The sequence below is a fragment of the Oncorhynchus nerka genome, linkage group LG15, assembly GCF_034236695.1.
Source record: "Oncorhynchus nerka isolate Pitt River linkage group LG15, Oner_Uvic_2.0, whole genome shotgun sequence".
Classification (NCBI taxonomy): domain Eukaryota; kingdom Metazoa; phylum Chordata; class Actinopteri; order Salmoniformes; family Salmonidae; genus Oncorhynchus; species Oncorhynchus nerka.
Genome location: NC_088410.1, coordinates 51384796 through 51404075, shown reverse-complemented (window position 1 = coordinate 51404075; position 19280 = coordinate 51384796). Strand labels below are relative to the sequence as shown.

General features: G+C 43.5%; 1 pseudogene; it reads right to left on the bottom strand.

The window, feature by feature from the left end:
* Positions 1-781: 781 nt before the first annotated feature.
* On the bottom strand, positions 782-12493 carry LOC115143784 (RING finger protein 32-like; annotated as a pseudogene).
* Between the last annotated feature and the right edge of the window lie 6787 nt (positions 12494-19280).

The following is a 19280-nucleotide window of genomic DNA, read 5'->3' as shown; positions in this document are numbered from 1 at the left end:
TGAAAAAATCTTACAATGTGATTTTCTGGATTTTTTTTCTCATTTTGTCTGTCATAATTGAAGTGTTCCTATGATAAATTACAGGCCTCTCATATTTTTAAGTGGGAGAACTTGCACAATTGGTGGCTGACTAAATACTTTTTTGCCTCACTGTGTCTTATATTCTGGGGAGGAGTAGCAGGAAGTTGAATTTGGGCAAGCTATTTATCCAAAAGTGAAAATGCTGCCCCCTATCCCGAAGAAGTTATAGAAACATACTTTATTTTACCTATTTCTCAAAACGGCTCAATTTCAGGAAACTAGAATAGAATACATTCTGGTGTGCAAGACCTCGGTGTCCGCGACGCGACGTGGCTGGTTTTCCCCTTTGTAGTCCGTGATTGTCTGTAGACCCTGCCACATACGGCTCGGTTGAATTGCGACTCCACTTGGTCTCTATACTGACACTTGCCTGTTTGATTGCCTTACAGGGTTAATAACTACACTGTTTGTATTCGGCCATATTCCCAGTCACCTTGCCATGGTTCAATGTGGTGGTTCGCGCTTTCAGTTTTGCGGGAATGCTACCATCTATCCATGGTTTCTGGTTTGGGTAGGATTTAATAGTCATAGTGGGTACAACATCTCCTATACACTTCCTGATAAATTCAGTCACCGTATAAGTGTATTCGTCAATGTTATTCTCGGTGTCACGACTTCTACCGAAGTCGGTTCCTCTCCTTGTTCGGGCGGTAGTCGGCGGTCGACGTCACTGGTCTTCTAGCCATCATCGATCTATTTTTCATGTTCCATTTGTTTTGTCTTGTTGTCTTTTGGGGGATTTTTTCCCCTCATATGTCCGTACCACTTCCAAACAACATAGCAAACACACTTGAATTCTGATGGCACACCTCTCTTTGAAGAGGCGAGCTCCATCGTGGATCACTTTGGTCTCACACTGCTCCTTCCTGCACATAGGACAGCACTTCCTGCCTGACAACCTCCCAAAGGCCTGCAGACAGGCTCTGTGAAACACATGGGAGCAGGAGAGGAAAACCTGAGTCTGTAAGCAAAACTCCTCCTTGCAGATCACACAGGGCTGCCTGGAGTCCCCTTCATGAATAGGCCTCGACCCGACTCCATTCATCTACCTTCAGTTTCCTGTCCGGGGACTGCACCAAACCCAATTTCTGGGCCAATGTCAGTGGTGGAGCTGCTGGATCAAGCACATACTCTTTCTCCTCTCCATCGTGTTGCTGGGTCCCTTTCTGTTTCACAGTTCCATGGTTCCGTTTGCAGTGTGTTTGTGGAGGCTCTTAAGCACCATTATCACGCCTTGGTCTTAGTATTTTGTGTTTTCTTTAATTATTTGTTCAGGCCAGGGTGTGACATGGGTTTATTGTGTTGTTGTATTGGGGTTTTTGTAGGCATTGGGGATTGTGGCTGAGTAGGGTGTCTAGCATAGGCTTGGCTGCCTGAGGCGGTTCTCAATCAGAGTCAGGTGATTCTCGTTGTCTCTGATTGGGAACCATATTTAGGTAGCCTGGGTTTCACTGTGTGTTTGTAGGTGATTATTCCTATCTTTGTGTTAGTTAGCACTCGATAGGCTGTATAGGTTTTCACGTTTCGTTTAAATTTTTATATATATTTAGTTATTTCATGTATCGTTCTATTTCATTAAAGAACATGAGTAACCACCACGCTGCATTTTGGTCCGACTCTCTTTCAACAGACGAACGCCGTTACAACCATCTTGTTTTCACAGGGTCACACAGTGACAAATTCTGAAGCAGTAAGTTTCGTGCCATATGGTCTTGAAAGGCAACTGAGGTAATTGCTAACTTTCCACTGGTTGCTTTTGAGTTCAAGCCTTCCGCATTGTGACCTGTTGTAGGTAGTGTTTGTATGGTTGTGACTTAGTAACCAAGGAGGCAGTCCTCCATTACCTCTCCATCCCAACTTAATCAATTGAAACCAGGTGAGTGCGACAACCAGACAAAACAAATGGAACATGAAAAATAGATTGATGATGGCTAGAAGACCAGTGATGTCGACCGCCGAACACCGCCCGAACAAGGAGAGGAACCGACTTCGGCAGAAGTCGTGACACTTGGAGGCTACCCGGAACATATCCCAGTTCGCGTGATCAGGATATGTGGTTCCAGTTTGCATAAAGTCCACTAAAGTTCTTTGAGTGCCATCGTGGTATCAGCTTGAGGGGGTATATGCACGACTGTGACTATAAATCAGTTAAACAAATCAAAATACATTTTATAATTGAGATTCTTCAAAGTAGCTACCCTTTGCCTTGATCACAGCTTTGCACACTCTCAATCAGCTTCATGAGGTAGTCACCTGAAATGCATTTGAATTAACAGGTGTGCCTTGTTAAGGTAATTTGTTGAATTTTTTTCCTTCTTTAAATGCGTTTGAGCCAGTCAGTTGTGTTGTGACAAGGCAGGGGTGGCATACAGAAGAAAACCCTATTTGGTGAAAGACCAATTCCATATTATGGTAAAAACAGCTTAAATTAGCAAAGAGAAATTACAGTCCATCATTACTTTAAGACACAAAGGTCCGTCAATCCAGAAAATGTCAAGAACTTTGAAAGTTTCTTCAAGTGCAGTCACAAAAACCATCAAGTGCTATTTAGAAACTGTCTCTCATGAGGAACACTACAGGAAAGGAAGACCCAGAGTTATCATTACTGCAGAGTTACCAGCCTTAGAAATTGCAGCCCAAATAAATGCTTCACAGAGTTCAAGTAACACATCTCAACATCAACTGTTCAGAGGACACTGCATGAATCAGGCCTTCATCATCTAATTGCTCCAAAGAAACTACTACTCAAGTTCACCAATAAGAAGAAGAGATTTGCTTGGACCAAGAAACACGAGCAATGAACATTAGACTATTGGAAATCTGTCCTTTGGTCTGATGAGTCCAAATTTGAGATTTTTTTGGTTCCAACTGCTGTGTCTTTGTGAGACGCAGAGTAGGTGAATGGATGATCTCCGCATGCGTAGTTCCAGCATGAAGCATGGAGGAGGAGGTGTGATGGTGCTTTTCTGGTGAAGCTGTCAGTGATTTATTTAGAATTCAAGGCACACTTAATCAGCATGGTTACCACAGCATTCTGCACCGATACACCATCCCATCTGGTTTGCGCTTAGTGGGACTATAATTTGTTTTTCAACAGGACAATGACCCAACACACTTCCAGTCTGTGTAAGGGCTATTTGACCAAGAAGGAGAGTGATTTTGTGCCGCATCAGATGACCTGACCTCCACAATCACACAACCTCAACCCAATTGCTATGGTTTTGGAGAAGTTGGACCGAAGAGTGAAGGAAAAGCAGCCAACAAGAGCTCAGCAAATGTGGGAACTCCTTCAAGACTGTTGGAAAATCATTCCAGATGAAGCTTGTTGAGAGAATGCCAAGAGTATGCAAAGCTGTCAAGGCAAAAGGTGGCTACTTTGAAGAATCTAAAACATGTATTTTGATTTGTTTAACACTTTTTTGGTTACTAGATGATTCCATGTGTTATTTAATAGTTTTGATGTCTTCACTATGATTCTATAATGTTGAAAAGTAAAATAATAAAGAAAAACCCTTGAGTGAGTAGTAGGTGTGTCAACTTTTGACCGGTACTGACGCATTAGCACGTAGGGCTCACCTTTATTACCACCTTTATTTGGTGTGCCCTATTTTCAGGCAAACAATCCTACATATTTCCTGTATTACTTATTTTGTTTGCCTCTTCTTGGGCAAATTAATTGAGTGCTCATGGTGGGTGTCTTTTAGGTTGTTGTTAGTCCACTTTCAGTGGACACCCCCCATGAGGGTCTTTCAGAACCTCTCCTAAAACCCCACCTAATTTAGTTAGTTCCTCCTTCTGAGTGACATTATTTGGTTGTCTTACAAGGGAATCTAACAATGTGATTCAAATTTCTTAGCGATCATACCCTGCGTTTTAGTTTGACATTGTTGCTGTTATGTGCTTTCATGTGTGGCCTTCTGGGCTGTAGAAGGCCTTGTACACTTGCCTCGTTTACCATTCCACCTAGCTCGCAAATTAAGAGTAAGACGGTGTTCATTTAGTCAATATAAGTGACTCCTACATGAATCAAACACCTTTTTTTCAATAGCAATTGAGACTAAGTAGACCCAGAAATATATACACTGCTCAAAAAAATAAAGGGACCACTAAAATAACACATCCTAGATCTGAATGAAATATTCTTATTAAATACTTTTTTCTTTACATAGTTGAATGGGCTGACAACAAAATCACAAAAATTATCAATGGAAATCAAATGTATCAACCCATGGAGGTCTGGATTTGGAGTCACACTCAAAATTAAAGTGGAAAACCACACTACAGGCTGATCCAACTTTGATGTAATGTCCTTAAAACAAGTCAAAATGAGGCTCAGTAGTGTCTGTGGCCTCCACGTGCCTGTATGACCTCCCTACAATGCCTGGGCATGCTCCTGATGAGGTGGCGGATGGTCTCCTGGGGGATCTCCTCCCAGACCTGGACTAAAGCATCCGCCAACACCTGGACAGTCTGTGGTGCAATGTGGCGTTGGTGGATGGAGCGAGACATGATGTCCCAGATGTGCTCAATTGGATTCAGGTCTGGGGAACGGGCGGTCCAGTCCATAGCATCAATGCCTTCCTCTTGCAGGAACTGCTGACACACTCCAGCCACATGAGGTCTAGCATTATCTTGCATTAGGAGGAACCCAGGGCCAACCGCACCAGCATATGTTCTCACAAGGGGTCTGAGGATCTCATCTCGGTACCTAATGGCAGTCAGGCTACCTCTGGCGAGTACATGGAGGGCTGTGCGGCCCCCCAAAGAAATGCCACCCCACACCATGACTGACCCACCGCCAAACCGGTCATGCTGGAGGATGTTGCAGGCAGCAGAACGTTCTCCACGGCGTCTCCAGACTGTCACGTCTGTCACATGTGCTCAGCGTGAACCTGCTTTCATCTGTGAAGAGCACAGGGCACCAGTGGCGAATTTGCCAATCTTCGTGTTCTCTGGCAAATGAAAAACGTCCTGCACGGTTTTGGGCTGTAAGCACAAGCCCCATCTGTGGACGTCGGGCCCTCATACCACCCTCATGGAGTCTGTTTCTGACCGTTTGAGCAGACACATGCACATTTGTGGCCTGCTGGAGGTCATTTTGCAGGGCTCTGGCAGTGCTCCTCCTGCTCCTCCTTGCACAAAGGCGGAGGTAGCGGTCCTGTTGCTGGGTTGTTGCCCTCCTACAGCCTCTTCCACGTCTCCTGATGTACTGGCCTGTCTCCAGGTAGCGCCTTCATGCTCTGGACACTACGCTGACAGACACAGCAAACCTTCTTGCCACAGCTCGCATTGATGTGCCATCCTGGATGAGCTGCACTACCTGAGCCACTTGTGTGGGTTGTAGACTCCGTCTCATGCTACCACTAGAGTGAAAGCACCGCCAGCATTCAAAACTGACCAAAACATCAGCCAGGAAGCATAGGAACTGAGAAGTGGTCTGTGGTCCCCACCTGCAGAACCACTCCTTTATTGAGGGTGTCTTGCTAATTGACTATAATTTCCATCTGTTGTCTATTCCATTTGCACAACAGCATGTGAAATGTATTGTCAATCAGTGTTGCTTCCTAAATGGACAGTTTGAGTGTGATTGACTTGGAGTTACAGTGTGTTGTTTAAGTGTTCCCTTTATTTTTTTGAGCAGTGTATATTATAACGTTTCAGTTGACTAAAACAATAGGATATAAAATTCTGACATCTAAGTGAACAGGATAAGGCATTTGAGAGTGAACGCGTTTCAGCAATAAGCACAATTAATATTAACAGCACAGATGCGCAGTTCAGTACAGCAGGCAGTGTCGCTATATTTAGCTAGTATTCAGACCCCTCTACCGACACATTTTCAATTAATCTACTAGTGACAAATCTAGCAACTCTTTCTGGTGTTGGAGACTTTGAGACTGACGTGAAAGCACGTCTTGTTCTTACTCTTAACGAGCAGCGGGTGCTGCCGTGGGCCCCACCCGTCCCAAAGCACTCACAGGTGGCCCAGTCCTCGCACAGCAGTCCCTCCCAGCTGCAGTCAGAGCAGGAGATGTTCACCCCTCCACGTCCAGACCGCAAATGAATCGCGCATGCGGAAAGCCGCCGCTGGCTGAGGGCGGCATGTAAATGTAATGTTCTTTGTCTAAAATAAATCACTGCATTTGACTCACACAGCCTCAGTCACTTACTCACCTTGTCCACTGTGTATGTGCCTCTCTGTGACATAAGCTAAACATCTAGCTGGCTAGCTCATGTCTATCTAAACTGTACACTCAAAAATAAGGAAAGGAGTGGGAATCAAACCCTGAATTCAAAGGCTAGTTGAAGCTGTTTATTGGAGACGATACACGGGCATGCTGCCTGTATTGTAAGGCTGATTTCTACGCCAAACTTAGTGATGTAAAAACAGACATGACTACTCAAAAACACTCAAAAGGCAAAGCCTTATCATTATAACAGTTCCACCCAAAACAAACTGCCAAAGGCTGAGGCCATCATGGCATTAGCTATCGCTGAACATTGTTCCATGCTGGCATTGGAGAAGCATGTAGAGCTGCTTTCTCAGACTCCACTGCTGCTATCCACAGGATGAAGTGCACGGAAATTATTAATGGTGATCTAGCACCATACTTTCTAAATAAAGTTGGTCGCAGATGTGGTTGACCAGCGTTTCAGCCTCCTCGATGAGTCTACAGCTGTAAGTGTTTCTAAGTACCTGGGGGTTGTGATAAGGTACTTTAGTGACATCAAGCAGATAATTGTATCAACATTTCTGAGGCTTTTTGAGTTGGAGGGAGGAGATGCCAAATCTATAGCCCATGCTGTTGTTGCTTTCCTCGAAGTGCTGTCCTAAAAAAGAGAAACTCCTGGGGATAGGGACTGACAATGCCTCTTATGACAGGGATTAACAATGGTGTCCATAAAGTGCTGAAGGAGGAGTATGGGCTCAAATATCTGGTTCTTATTCACTGTGTGTGCCACTCTCTGCAAGTCATGCTTCCAATGACACCATCCCCCGTAGTGTGGAGTACTTGGTACGAGAGACTTATAACTGGTTTTCAGTGTCTCCAAAGCGCTGGGGGGCCTACAAGGCCATATATGAGACCATCAACTGTGGGGAGAAAACTTTACAGATAACCAAGGTGTGTGTCACACGTTGGCTCTCCATTGAACCCGCGGTTTCACGCATTTTGGACCAGTGGGAGGAGCTTAGGCTGTATTTCGCAGTCACCAAGTCCAGTGAACACTGCTACATGGCTGAGGTTTTATACTCCATGTACAGTGATCCTTTTTTGAAGTCAGTGCTGACTGAGGTACAGTTGGCCATCAAGGCTTTTGAGGGAGAGCAAGTAGATCCTCTTAAGCTACTTGACAGCTTGGTTAGCCTGATCAAGCCTGTGATCAGCAGGGTGCTGAATCCACTGGCAAATGTTGATGTACTCAAAGTCCCAAACCGTACCTTGGTTACCTTTTTGAGTCAAAGGCAGCTGAGCTCCACCTTGCGCCTGAGGATGAAAACAATGTCCGAAAGCGGTGTGTAGCCTTCACCATCTCTCTCACTAATGAGTTGAGGGTGAGACTGCCAGACAAGATCGAAGATTTGCAGTACATGTTCGTTTTCAATGTGGAGGAAACTCTAAAGCACAATAAGAGCCCTGGAGAAATAGACAAGATTGTCCAGCAATGGCGTGCCATCCATCTTAGTAAATGGAATGAGACAAAAACACACTGGGCTTCTGGAGTGAGATTTGGAAGTTCAGGGATGCAGCTGATATCAACCCATTTCAAGAACTTGCCATGGCTGCTGTGTCTGTGTTGTCCTTGCCACACTCGAATGCTGATGTCGAGAGAGTGTTCAGCCAGATGAGTGTGGTAAAAAGCAAACTTAGAAATCGGATGTTCTTGCAGACTCTTAACTCCATCCTGTAGATTTGATATGGACTGAAGCTGTCTGGTGAGGCTTGCTATGAGCACCAGCTGGCTGATAATGTTTTGCAGCTTTTTGGCACATCAGCTGCTTACTCATTTAAGTCAGCCCCCTCAGTTACTGAACCTGTCATAGAGAGCCTTGACCAAAATGACAATGACCCACTCTTTCTGTGAGCCAGCACAACGTGTGCGTGTGTGGAGGGAGGTCTGAAAAAAAACAATTAACCTGAATTAGGGCCAGACAAGTTACTATAATTTTCTCACATTGACAGTTTTTTCTATTGTCTCTTTTTGGTCCATTTAGATTGTAAACAAAAAAATGTCATGGTTAAAAATTCTCATGTTTTACTGTGACTTGTTGTAGGCTCCTAAGTGGACCATAAGGTTAAAAACCAAACCAAATTAAGAAAACTAAACAAAAATAAAATAAACTAAGTAACTCTGCCAGAGTGTCTCTTTTGGGTCACTTTTGCCGGTCCCAAGCCCAGATAAAGGAGGATTGGAATTGTGACATAAGAAAGAAAAAAACGACAGAAGAAAGTTCATTTGTAGTTCTAAACGTATTTAGGGTGTTTTTTACTTACTTTTTTGTCTATCCCACAACGTTATTCCTCTCTCCTACAGCGTCCATCACAATTACATGCTTGGCCAATTATGCAAATTAGGTGATGGCATCATTTAGCGACTTCTAGCGACTTTTAGGACGGCCAATAGCTACTTTCCTTACCGAGGAGTTGGCAACACTGACAGCAAGGTGAACGACGCACCACACATGGCCTAGCCTACATCAGAAAATATCACCATCCCAAAGACAGGTTCTATAGCCAACGTACTAGCCAAGTCTCCCTCTTTTGCTCAGAGAAAACAGTTTATTCTAGCCGTTATTGTTCAAAAGATATGACCCATAATACCAGCGCTATATATTTGTTATTTCTATCGTGCATTGGCAGGCTGTTCTTATAATTATACTAGGCTACTTGCGAACTGGACTGTTAACCATTTTGTTGAGGCTACACCTTGTTCAGTCATGTTACCACATTAACTAGCTGTAGCTAACAACCTAGGGCACATTTAGCAGGACGCAACGTTTTGGAACGTTCAGATATGGCTATGCTCCATTGCAAAACTGACCCTATATGCAAACATTTGGTGGCAAAGAAGGAAAAGAAAATGGATCGCAAACAATGACTAAATCCCTCTTGCCACTATACTATATCTGACTGGGTAAATAACTTTACATTGAGTTAATTTGGACCCAGTGACAAGACTCGAGCACATTGACTCGGACTTCCGCCATAGCGACTTGGATTCTGGGCACAGGGGACTTGGGACTCGATTTGGACTCTAGGTTTTGTGACTTGACTACATCACTGGGCGAAACAGTCAATAGCCACTGTTCTACTTTTGTGTCAATGTGTCTGCAGCATCTGTGGATTGCTTAGGTACTTTGCGGGCTCATCTGATGATTATGCTGCTGCCTCGCTGCGCTTCTGCGTCTTTGTTTTATATGTAATGTGCGATAACTAACTATGTAGGCTGAATAAGGAATTTACATGGCCAGATAATTTGTATATATTCTTATACTGTGTTTCTCACATTTCTGCTGTATGTAAGATAATAGGATGTGATGCAGAAAACATGTTGGTAGGACAAGGCTATGCATGTTTGTGCTCATGGAAGTCAGTTATTTATGTTTACTATAGGTTGAGGCAATACAGATGTGATGTAACTCAAAAAGGGCATGAAAGACAAAATGGTCCACTCTTTTTGTAATTTTGACACTAAGACTAAATCATTCTTTTACATGACAAGAATCTGTCTAAGACTTAAGGATATTTTAGTCACAATAACTAAGTAGACTAAATCTTTTTTTTTAAGTACAAAAATGAACACTCACTTCTTTCACAATAGCGCTGCTCCCACAAAGCATGAATGCCCTGACTTCTGCGGTGGCTGTATCACTGTAAATGCTACAAGGCCAACGCAGACGTAGGATTGACCACAGCAGTGCCTTTTTAAGCTGATCAAGCTGAAATGACAGCTGTTACATATCACTCTATGATATAGCTAATTTGACAAATGAGGTTGTGACTTCAGATATACTTTGGCGACCCACATGAATTTGAGACGCAGTCACAGCTAGATGTCACCCAGCACTTCAGTTCTAACCCACTGGGCACAGACGTCAATTAAACTTCTATTCCACGTTGGTTAAATGTAATTCAATTGAAATGACGTGAAAACATTGATTCAACTATTTAGTGTGAAGCATTCATATGAATCAGTCAGAGGAAATGCCAGTGTGTGTTCAAACACTGACATCATTTAAATGCAGAGAGGAAAGACTAAAGAGGGGCTGAGGTGCTCAAACAAATATTTAATTCCTAACAGAGAAAGAGTGGAGAAGCCACCACTGTTGGTAAAGTGGAATGAGCAATGGGTAACTGTATGATGAAACACTGTCACACAATAGTATTTATATACTAATTAGTATCTGCAGTTTATTCCAGACCATTTATTCCTGAATTTAAAAAAAATATAATAATAATTTGGTCTATGCGCTGGTAAAGTAAACATTTCCATTAGTTCGTTTTTTTACTAGACTTCAAGATTTTATAATCAACTTCATGAAAATATAGTAATTTAAGATGTTCATTAAATTACATGCATATTTGGTTCTACCTTATGCCTGTTATAGAAGGCATTTGATTGCATTTCATACTGTGGTGAAGCTGTGGGACAGCATGTAATGGAGTATGTCACCAAAGCATGAACTAATTGCTCACACCTGTGCCTGCTTGCAAATTTCTGCCTAGGAAACTGATAAAAGGCAGAGCTGAGAGCACAGACAGGTCTGTTTTGGTCATGTACCAAGTATTTGCAGAAAAGACCATAGCTGTCATAAAAGTGATGAATAAGTGACATGTTGCAATTGCGGTGGGAACCATATGCAGCAGCTGTGAAAAGGGTTGAGGGTTTGAATAGTGCATCAGAGGTGTCCATGGTGGTGGATAGGCCTACACTGCAGGCTACAGGGGTTGCCTTTCACTAGCAGGATCTTGCCATTTTAAAGGTTAAGACTTTGGCCTTTATAGCTATGGTAAATAATGGCAGCGCTTCCTGGAGCTGAAAGATTTACATGGATTATTGGCACAAGCCGTAACACCTTCAGGTCATAGAGCCTGAGAAGGGAGATATTGAGAATTAAAAGGAAGAAGTGGGAGTTTTGTTTGTTTTGGCAATGTACTATTTCTATTAGGGTGGATTAAGTTAGTTACCCTATTATGTATGGATTTAATTTTCTAGGGGGGGTTTCAACCCGTCCAGCTGGTGGCGGCAATACATCTTTTTGGGTTGTAGTAAGCCATAAAACCCACAGAAGAAGCAGGCAGGTCTGGGTGGGGGAGCTGTGCTTTGAACATTGCGCTTGTAGCTTTGGCAAGTATCTGTATTGCATTCACCTTAACAGGGGGAGGTTGTTGTTTGCTGCTGGGTAGGGCAGCTGGCGACAAAGACAAGTAGTAAGGTGGAATTTGGGGAACCAGATAAGATAGTGGTGCTAGGAGTGTGAGCCATCTCCCCTACTTTTGGGAACAGACCGCTCTGTGTGTTGTAGCATGCACTTCGACATGGAACTTAATTAGCTAAGCTTTATCAGTGTTTGTAAACAGAGCACACTGTGAGTAGTGTGCTCCTCTATTCTACATAATTAATCAGGCCAAAACCTACAGTGATCACCCTGAATCTGAGTACAGCCTAGTTGTTCCTGTCCAGAACAGCGTTTCCAGACTCAGTGAATTTGCATGTTTGCACAATAATAGTGTGTCATTGGTGTAATATTCGTTTTGTGGAGCAAGGACCAGGCAGGAGACGGGAGTACAGTTAGTTTCGTTTAGTTTAAACCTCTTGCTCTACAGCCCCCGGCACAATAGTGCGCATGTGCATTTCCTGTTAGGTGTAGTAACGTAATACTGCCGTAATACATAACTGCTTAGTAACAGCATAGTAACTAAAATAAAAAGATGTATATCACATATACTACACTCCTCCCCCTACACTCCTCAACCCAGAGAACAAGGTAAATATGTTAGGGAACTACTAATGCAATAGCTGAACAATGCATTCTTAAAAAAAATTCAACTATTGTGTTGAAGCAGACTTCTCAGAGCCAAGCACAAATCCAGGGGATTATTCTGCCCCGAAGATGGAATTTGTGTCCTAATAACTAACCCAGGTAATGTCCTTTTTTATTTCCTTTTATCTAGGAAATATTAGTGTTTTGTTTTACTGTCTGTTACCTGAGGTGCCCTTCGCTGTCGAATAGGATATCTCCGCTCCTCCTGGGCTTCTGGTGTTGGGCCAAGTGGAAGGTCAGGCTCTGTCTCTCCCGTACGTCCACAGTCAGGAGCATAGTCCTGGTGGTCGTTATTGTTTTTGTTCTCTCGGCATGTCTCTGCTGGAGCGTTGGACCGTAGCTGATGATCCACATGAATGTTGACATGGCGATGACCAATTTAGACTTGGTAAGTCAAAGGTCCTCTGCGTTGCAAGATCACACCTGAGTTCCACAGGCACTTGGGGTGTCTGAAATCGCGTCCCTTCACCTTCTCTTCCTCTTTGAATTCTCTCACAGTCTTTGAGTGTCTGTCATGAGCTTTATTCTGCTGTAGCTTCTGCTTTGCTACAGTGCTTGATAAGTCTGGTTTCAACAATGTCAGATGGGTACGTGGTTGGAGTTTCAGAAACAGTTCAGCTGGTGTACATTCCGTTACTGTGTGTGGTGTGTTAGGTAAGTAAACAGGAACCAGGGAAGCTTTTGGTGGGTGGGCACAGACTGAACCTCGAGTCTAGTCCAGGCCTTCTTAATGGTTTGCACGGCTCTCTCCGATGCTCAGTTTGATGCCGGATGGTAAGATGGTGACAGGATGTGCCTTACTCCGTTGTTCTTGAGGAACATTTCACAATCGTTTGCCGTGAAAGGAGGGCCATTGTCCTACACGAGCTTCTTGACTAATCCAACGGATGTGAACAGGTGTCTGAGAAGATTGATGGTCTTCTCAGCTGTGGTCAGTTGAGTAGGGAACACTTCCACCCACTTGGAATGGACATCAACGACAACAAGGAAGTGTTGCTTGTCAATCTCGACGTAATCCACATGGATGTGTTCCCATGGTGTTTCAGCCCAGGACCATGGATGAAGAGGTGCAGCAGCAGGCTTGTTACAAACTGATTCACAAGGTGAGCAGTGGGGCGGCAGCGTAGCACAGCGTTGGACTAGTAACCGAAATGTTGCAAGATCTAATCCCCAAGCTGATAAGGTACAAATCTGTCGTTCTGCCCCTGAACAAGGCAGTTAACCCACTGTTCCTAGGCCGTCATTGGAAATAAGAATTTGTTCTTAGCGCACCCATAGATTGAAGAGGTTATGTCATTATTGGATAAAAAGACGTGCCCGTTTTAAGCGCAATATTTTGTGACGAAAAGATGCTGGACTATGCATGGAATTGACAGCCTTGGAAAGACAAAACTCTGACGTCTCCAAAACTGCAAAGATATTATCTGTGCGTGCCCCAGAACTAATGCTACAGGCGAAACCAAGATGCAACTTCTAACAGGAAATGAACAGGATTTTTGTCTCCTTATATGGCTGTGAATATGCTGGGAACCAGCTTATGCGCTCTGCCGTTCATCCAAGATGTCTGCAGCATTGTGGCGTATTTGTAGGCATATCATTGGAAGATTGGCCATAAGAGACTACATTTACCAGGTGTCCGCCCGGTGTCCTGCGTCGAAATTGGTGCGCAATCTCCAGCTGCAACCATTCTTCCATGTGATTGAGAGGAGAGAGGAGACTTCCAGGACCGATATATCATCGAAGAGATATGTGAAAAACACCTTGAGGATTGATTCTAAACAACGTTTACCATGTTTCAGTCGATATTATGGAGTTAATTTGGAAAAAAGTTTGGCGTTTGGATAACTGAATTTTCGGGGTTTTTTGGTAGCCAAATGTGACGCACCAAACGGACCGATTTCTCCTGCACAAAAAATCTTTCAGGAAAAACTGAACATTTGCTATCTAACTGAGAGTCTCCTCATTGAAAACATCCGAAGTTCTTCAAAGGTAAATTATTTATTGAATGTTTTTGCTGGTTTTTGTGAAAATGTGGCCTGCTAATGCTAACGCTAAATGCTAATGCTAAATGCTAACGCTAAATGCTAAATGCTAGTTTGCTATGGTAGAGAAGCATATTTTTGAAAATCTGAGATGACAGTGTTGTTAACAAAAGGCTAAGCTTGAGAGCAAATAGATTCATTTCATTTCATTTGCGATTTTCATGAATAGTTAACGTTGCGTTATGGTAATGAGCTTGAGGCTGTAGTCACGATACCGGATCCGGGATGGCTCGACGCAAGAAGTTAACTGACTTGCTCAGTTAAATAATGGTAAAATAAAAATAGAACATGCTGTTGAATGTCCTGATCCAGTCCAGGCCACCACAGATAACTGCGGGTGAGTGCTTTCATTCGAGTGATCCCTGGATGTCGCTAATGCAGGTCAGATGGCAGTCTCCTCTGGAATTTGTGACGTACCACCCCCATTGATCCTCACAGAACACATCCTTGATCAGTGGGCACCTGGTCTTTCTTGTTGAAGGTTCTCATCATCTATGAAGGTTGGCCAACCGCCTAGCGTTAAGTCCAAGACTTTGGAAAGCACTGGGTCTTTCTTCGTTTCCGTTGCTATGTCTGAAGCAGATATGGGCAGTTTGTCGATGAGAGAGAGATCTGGATGACTGCTCTATCATCTTCACTGTTGGAGTCACCATTGCATGGTAGTCTTAGTGCATCTGCATTTGCAGATCACTGGATCCAGATGATCACTGGATCATCTGTACTCGATCTCATAGTCGTAGGCTAGGAATATCAGAGCCCAACGTTGCATTTGAAGTGTAGCAAGGGTTGGTATGGCTGATTTTGGTCCAAGGATGGCCAACAGAGGCTTCTGATCTGTCAGCAGTTGGAACTTCCTCCGTAGAGGTATTTGTGAAACTTCTTCACTCCGAATATTATGCTCAGGGCTTCCTTCTCAATTTGAGCATAATTTTTCCGTGATCCAAATGCAATCGGGTGTTCTTCACCTGACGGCAGAACATGTGAGATGACGGCTCCTACTCTGTATGGAGATGCATCACACGCGAGTCTCAGCTTCAACTCTGTGTCGTAGTGGGCAAGCCACTTGCTCTTTAGCCGACGCTGTTTGCAAGTCTTGAATGCTGCTTTGCATTGTGGGGACCAATTCCACCTTAAATCGGCCTGCAGCAGTTGGTGAAGCGGATGCAACATTGTGGACAAGTTTGCCAAAAACTTTCCGTAATAGTTCAGGAGCCCCAAAAATGACCTCCGCTCTGCACTACAAGGTTCTCTCCAATGGTTGGTGCTGACACGAGGATGTCGTCCATGAAGCACACAACATTGTCTATACCGTCCAAAATCTGATCCATTGTATGTTGGAATATCGCTGGAGCTGTCGACATTCCATAGGCCAAGCGATTTGAATCTGAATAGCCCCTTGTGTGTGTTGATGGTCAGATACTGTTCTGACTCCGGATCCAGCTTCAGTCGCTGATAAGTGAATGCCAGGTCCAGCTTACTGAAAACCTTCCCACCAGCTAGAGGCAAACAGATCTTCAGCGTTTGGTAGGTGATATTCCTCTGTATGCAGCGATTTTCTGTGACCTTGTCGTCTCCGCACATTCTGACGGTCTTGTTTGTCTTTGGCACTGTAACGATCGGAGCAGCCCAGTCGCTCCTCAATACTTTTGTGATGTTGTTCTTCTGAAGGTGGTCCCGTTCCTTCTCTACTGCTTCCTTAAGAGCATAGGGAACTGGACGTGGTTTGTGAAAGATAGGCTTGGTTCCTTCTTGCACTCTGACTATTGCTGTGAAGTCTTGTGTTTCGCCATAGCCATCTTTGAAAAGTTATTTGTGCTTCTCCAGCATGTTAGTGTAGCCTGACTCACTGGTTTGTCATTTTTCAGAGTGAAGATTTCTCCCCAGTTCAACTTTATCTTTTGTAGCCAGCAAGGCAGACTTTTATCCTTTAACAATGACAAGCGGTAGCATCCACTCCTTCCCCTCATACTGGACTGGTACCTGGATCTGCCCTAACACAGGAATAGTGTCACCAGTGTATGAAGAAAGGCTGTTGGATGCTGGCTGAAGAGGGCACTCTTTCGGTTTTTCTTTGTAGAGTCTTTCTGGAACAAGTGATACAGACGCGCCGGTGTCCAGCTGCATTTTCACTGGTTTTCCGCTAACTCCATGCTGAGATAGATTCCATATTTTTGTTGTTGAGCTGTGTACACTGTTTCAGTTGTACCTTCCTCTTCTTGTGCTGTGTCTGACACTTTGTGTGCTTTTGCCATGCGTTTTGGAGCTTTACACACTCTCTGTAGATGTCCAACCTTTCCACAATTGTGGTACTTTTCATTTTGGAATCGACATCCACTGTGTTGATGATTATCTCCTCCACATCTGTAGCAACTTGGCTTAGACCTTTGTGATGTGGACTGCTTTGTTCTTGTGTAATCTTGAGGACGGTACTGAGAAAAGTGTGAGACGAGCCTTTTTCACCACGTGCATCACTGACCTTGTGAACACCTTTCTGAAATTCTGCATGTCCCTATAGCTCAATAGTACCCATTTGGGCAAGTGCGATATCACAGGCTTTCTTAAAGATCAGGTCCTTCTCTGACAGAAGCCTTCTGTGATATGCTTCACCTATGAGACCACATACAAACTTGTCTCGAAGAGCATCATCAAGAAATCATGCAAACTCACATGTACTTGCCAGCCTTTCCAAAGCAAGGATGTAGTCATGACGTTGGCCTGGAGGGGGGGGGGGGTTGGTTTATGACAGTCATACATACCTCTTTCCCCCTTTTTCCTCTCTCTACCCCACTGAGGTTACATTTGCAAAACCATTGGTTAACATAGAGATTCTGGGAACATCAGAAGGTGGGGGGAAATTAACTATATTCTGGTAATCCGATCAATTGAACATATGCGGTGGTACTTAATGAATATGATGTCACTTCGGTTGTCATCTGAGACATTCTCATCAATGATAAGATGACATAAACTCTACAGTGGAAGGTCTACCTACACATCAGAGTTATTTGATTCACATGAAATTGTTGTTCAATTTAAATGTTTGAATATGAAATTATTCGTGATGGGATGAAATGTGAGATTTGGTTTTCATAAGATAGGGATCTGCTCAATCAGTGGCCCACCCCTGTGAATTGACATGGGCTATAAAACTTTTCAAACACGCCCTCCTCTCCCTTCCTATATAAGCCCTTGACGACAATATAACCTCCTGTTCCGAAGATTTGGGGACGACGGTCCTATGTCAGAATGGTTCAGATAATAACTACAGAACGAAGCCAACATCAGCGTGAGCTTTGGTTGCAAATGGTATGAACTTTGAACTCTTATTCACTACAGAAGCGATACCTTCTAGCCGTTGAGTTAGCAACAGCAGATGCAAACGAGGGTTAGGATGGAACAGACCGAGTATCCCGTCTATCACACAACGACGTTACTACAACGTTTCCAATTAACCACCAGAGACATTCTTCAAAGGACTTGGTTGGGCAACACGGCCTTCCATCTACCACCAACCTACCGAAGCGCAGCTCAGAGTAAATATTTATTGTCTTTTCCTTTTCCAAATGGGTGGTAATTTAGAATGCATAAGATACTGTATTTACGATAGCACAGCTTCTTCCCTTTGTTCCTCAGTCTTCCCGCTCTTTGACTCAAACCCATCCCCTTTTCTTTTGTGTAACAAGCTGTCATATCTGTTCCGCCCGCTAGGGACGTTTTCCTTTATGACGTAATGTGTAACCAAGTTATGATTTAAACTATATATTGATAACCAGTTGTTCAGACACACAAAGACTACTCCATGGTTATTTTAAAAATGGCAAAGTTCTCATAGATGAGGAAAATAAACACAATTCTAGCCTGGTTATGGATTGTAACAATACAATAACAAATATAGCTTTTCTATATATCTTCACATATAACTAAATGAACACACAAGCACTAATTCAACATAGAGAAGATAAAAACGAAGTAAACAGAAAGCACAGTATGTGTGGATGGTGTGGTGTATGTTTATTTTGATTTGTTATGTTTGTAAGTTGAGTGAGTGAGTAATGAAATGGTTGCATATCCCAGAGCCAATGTATTGCTGTAGGCCGGGGTACGGGAGGGCTTTCAATGCTGTTCAGATGATGGATATACTTTTATAATGAATTATAGGTCTTATTTATTTATTGTCCTATCATGGTGGAACAGTTTTAAAATAAATGATACATTTAATTTGTTATTGTCCTATCATGGGGAACTACATTTTTAAAATAAATATCTAATTATTTATTTATGATCCAATTTTAATGGTACGGTCCATGACCCTATACCCTAGACACCCACCTGAATGACCCAGAGACTCAGAAGTCCCTAACTGTTTTATGTGCATGCTGTAAGTGGTCTGTATGCAGCCAAATGATGGTCAGAGACCAAGAGCAGCACTGCCCCCTCAAGATTCTGAGCCTGCTTGGCAGGGCTGGTCCTGCAAAGCCAAAGCCCCCTAAAGGGAGAGCATACTATATAGGGAAATTCTCATAGCTACTAATGAGAACCTTGACGACCTTGTACCTAGCCGGTGGGGATTCCGGTGGGGTGCCCCCACCCAGGCAGTGGCAGTGCTGGCAACACTAGCTGCAGTAACCCATGGGGAGGGGTTCACACTCGGACATTCTGAGAGGGGGTATATTATTGTGACCCTAGTGGCACAGAATCAAAGTTGGACTGCATGGAGATGCTTGGGAATATGGTCAATACGGGTGACCGTATTGTGGGGGTTTCAGGGTAGAGGTGTACATTTGACCTCCATCATCTAGGATGTGACAATGGTAAATAAAATCTCTTAATTTTTGCCTAATTTTTTGTGCGGTCTTGGAAGCCTTCTCGTGCAGCTGCAACTGCGAGTACATTTGTAATTCAAGACCTGTCTTGAGTTGGGCTCTGGGGGGGTGCAATTGTTGAGTAAGTGAGTTTATGGTTGTCTAGGGGTATGGGTTGAGTGTGTATGTGTATGTGTGTATCCCACAACTGTTGCGAAGAAGTAAAAGATGTTAGGGACAATAGAGGATGATCCACAGATATATATATAATACAGATCGAGGTGAGGGCGATGGAAATGCATTTGGCAG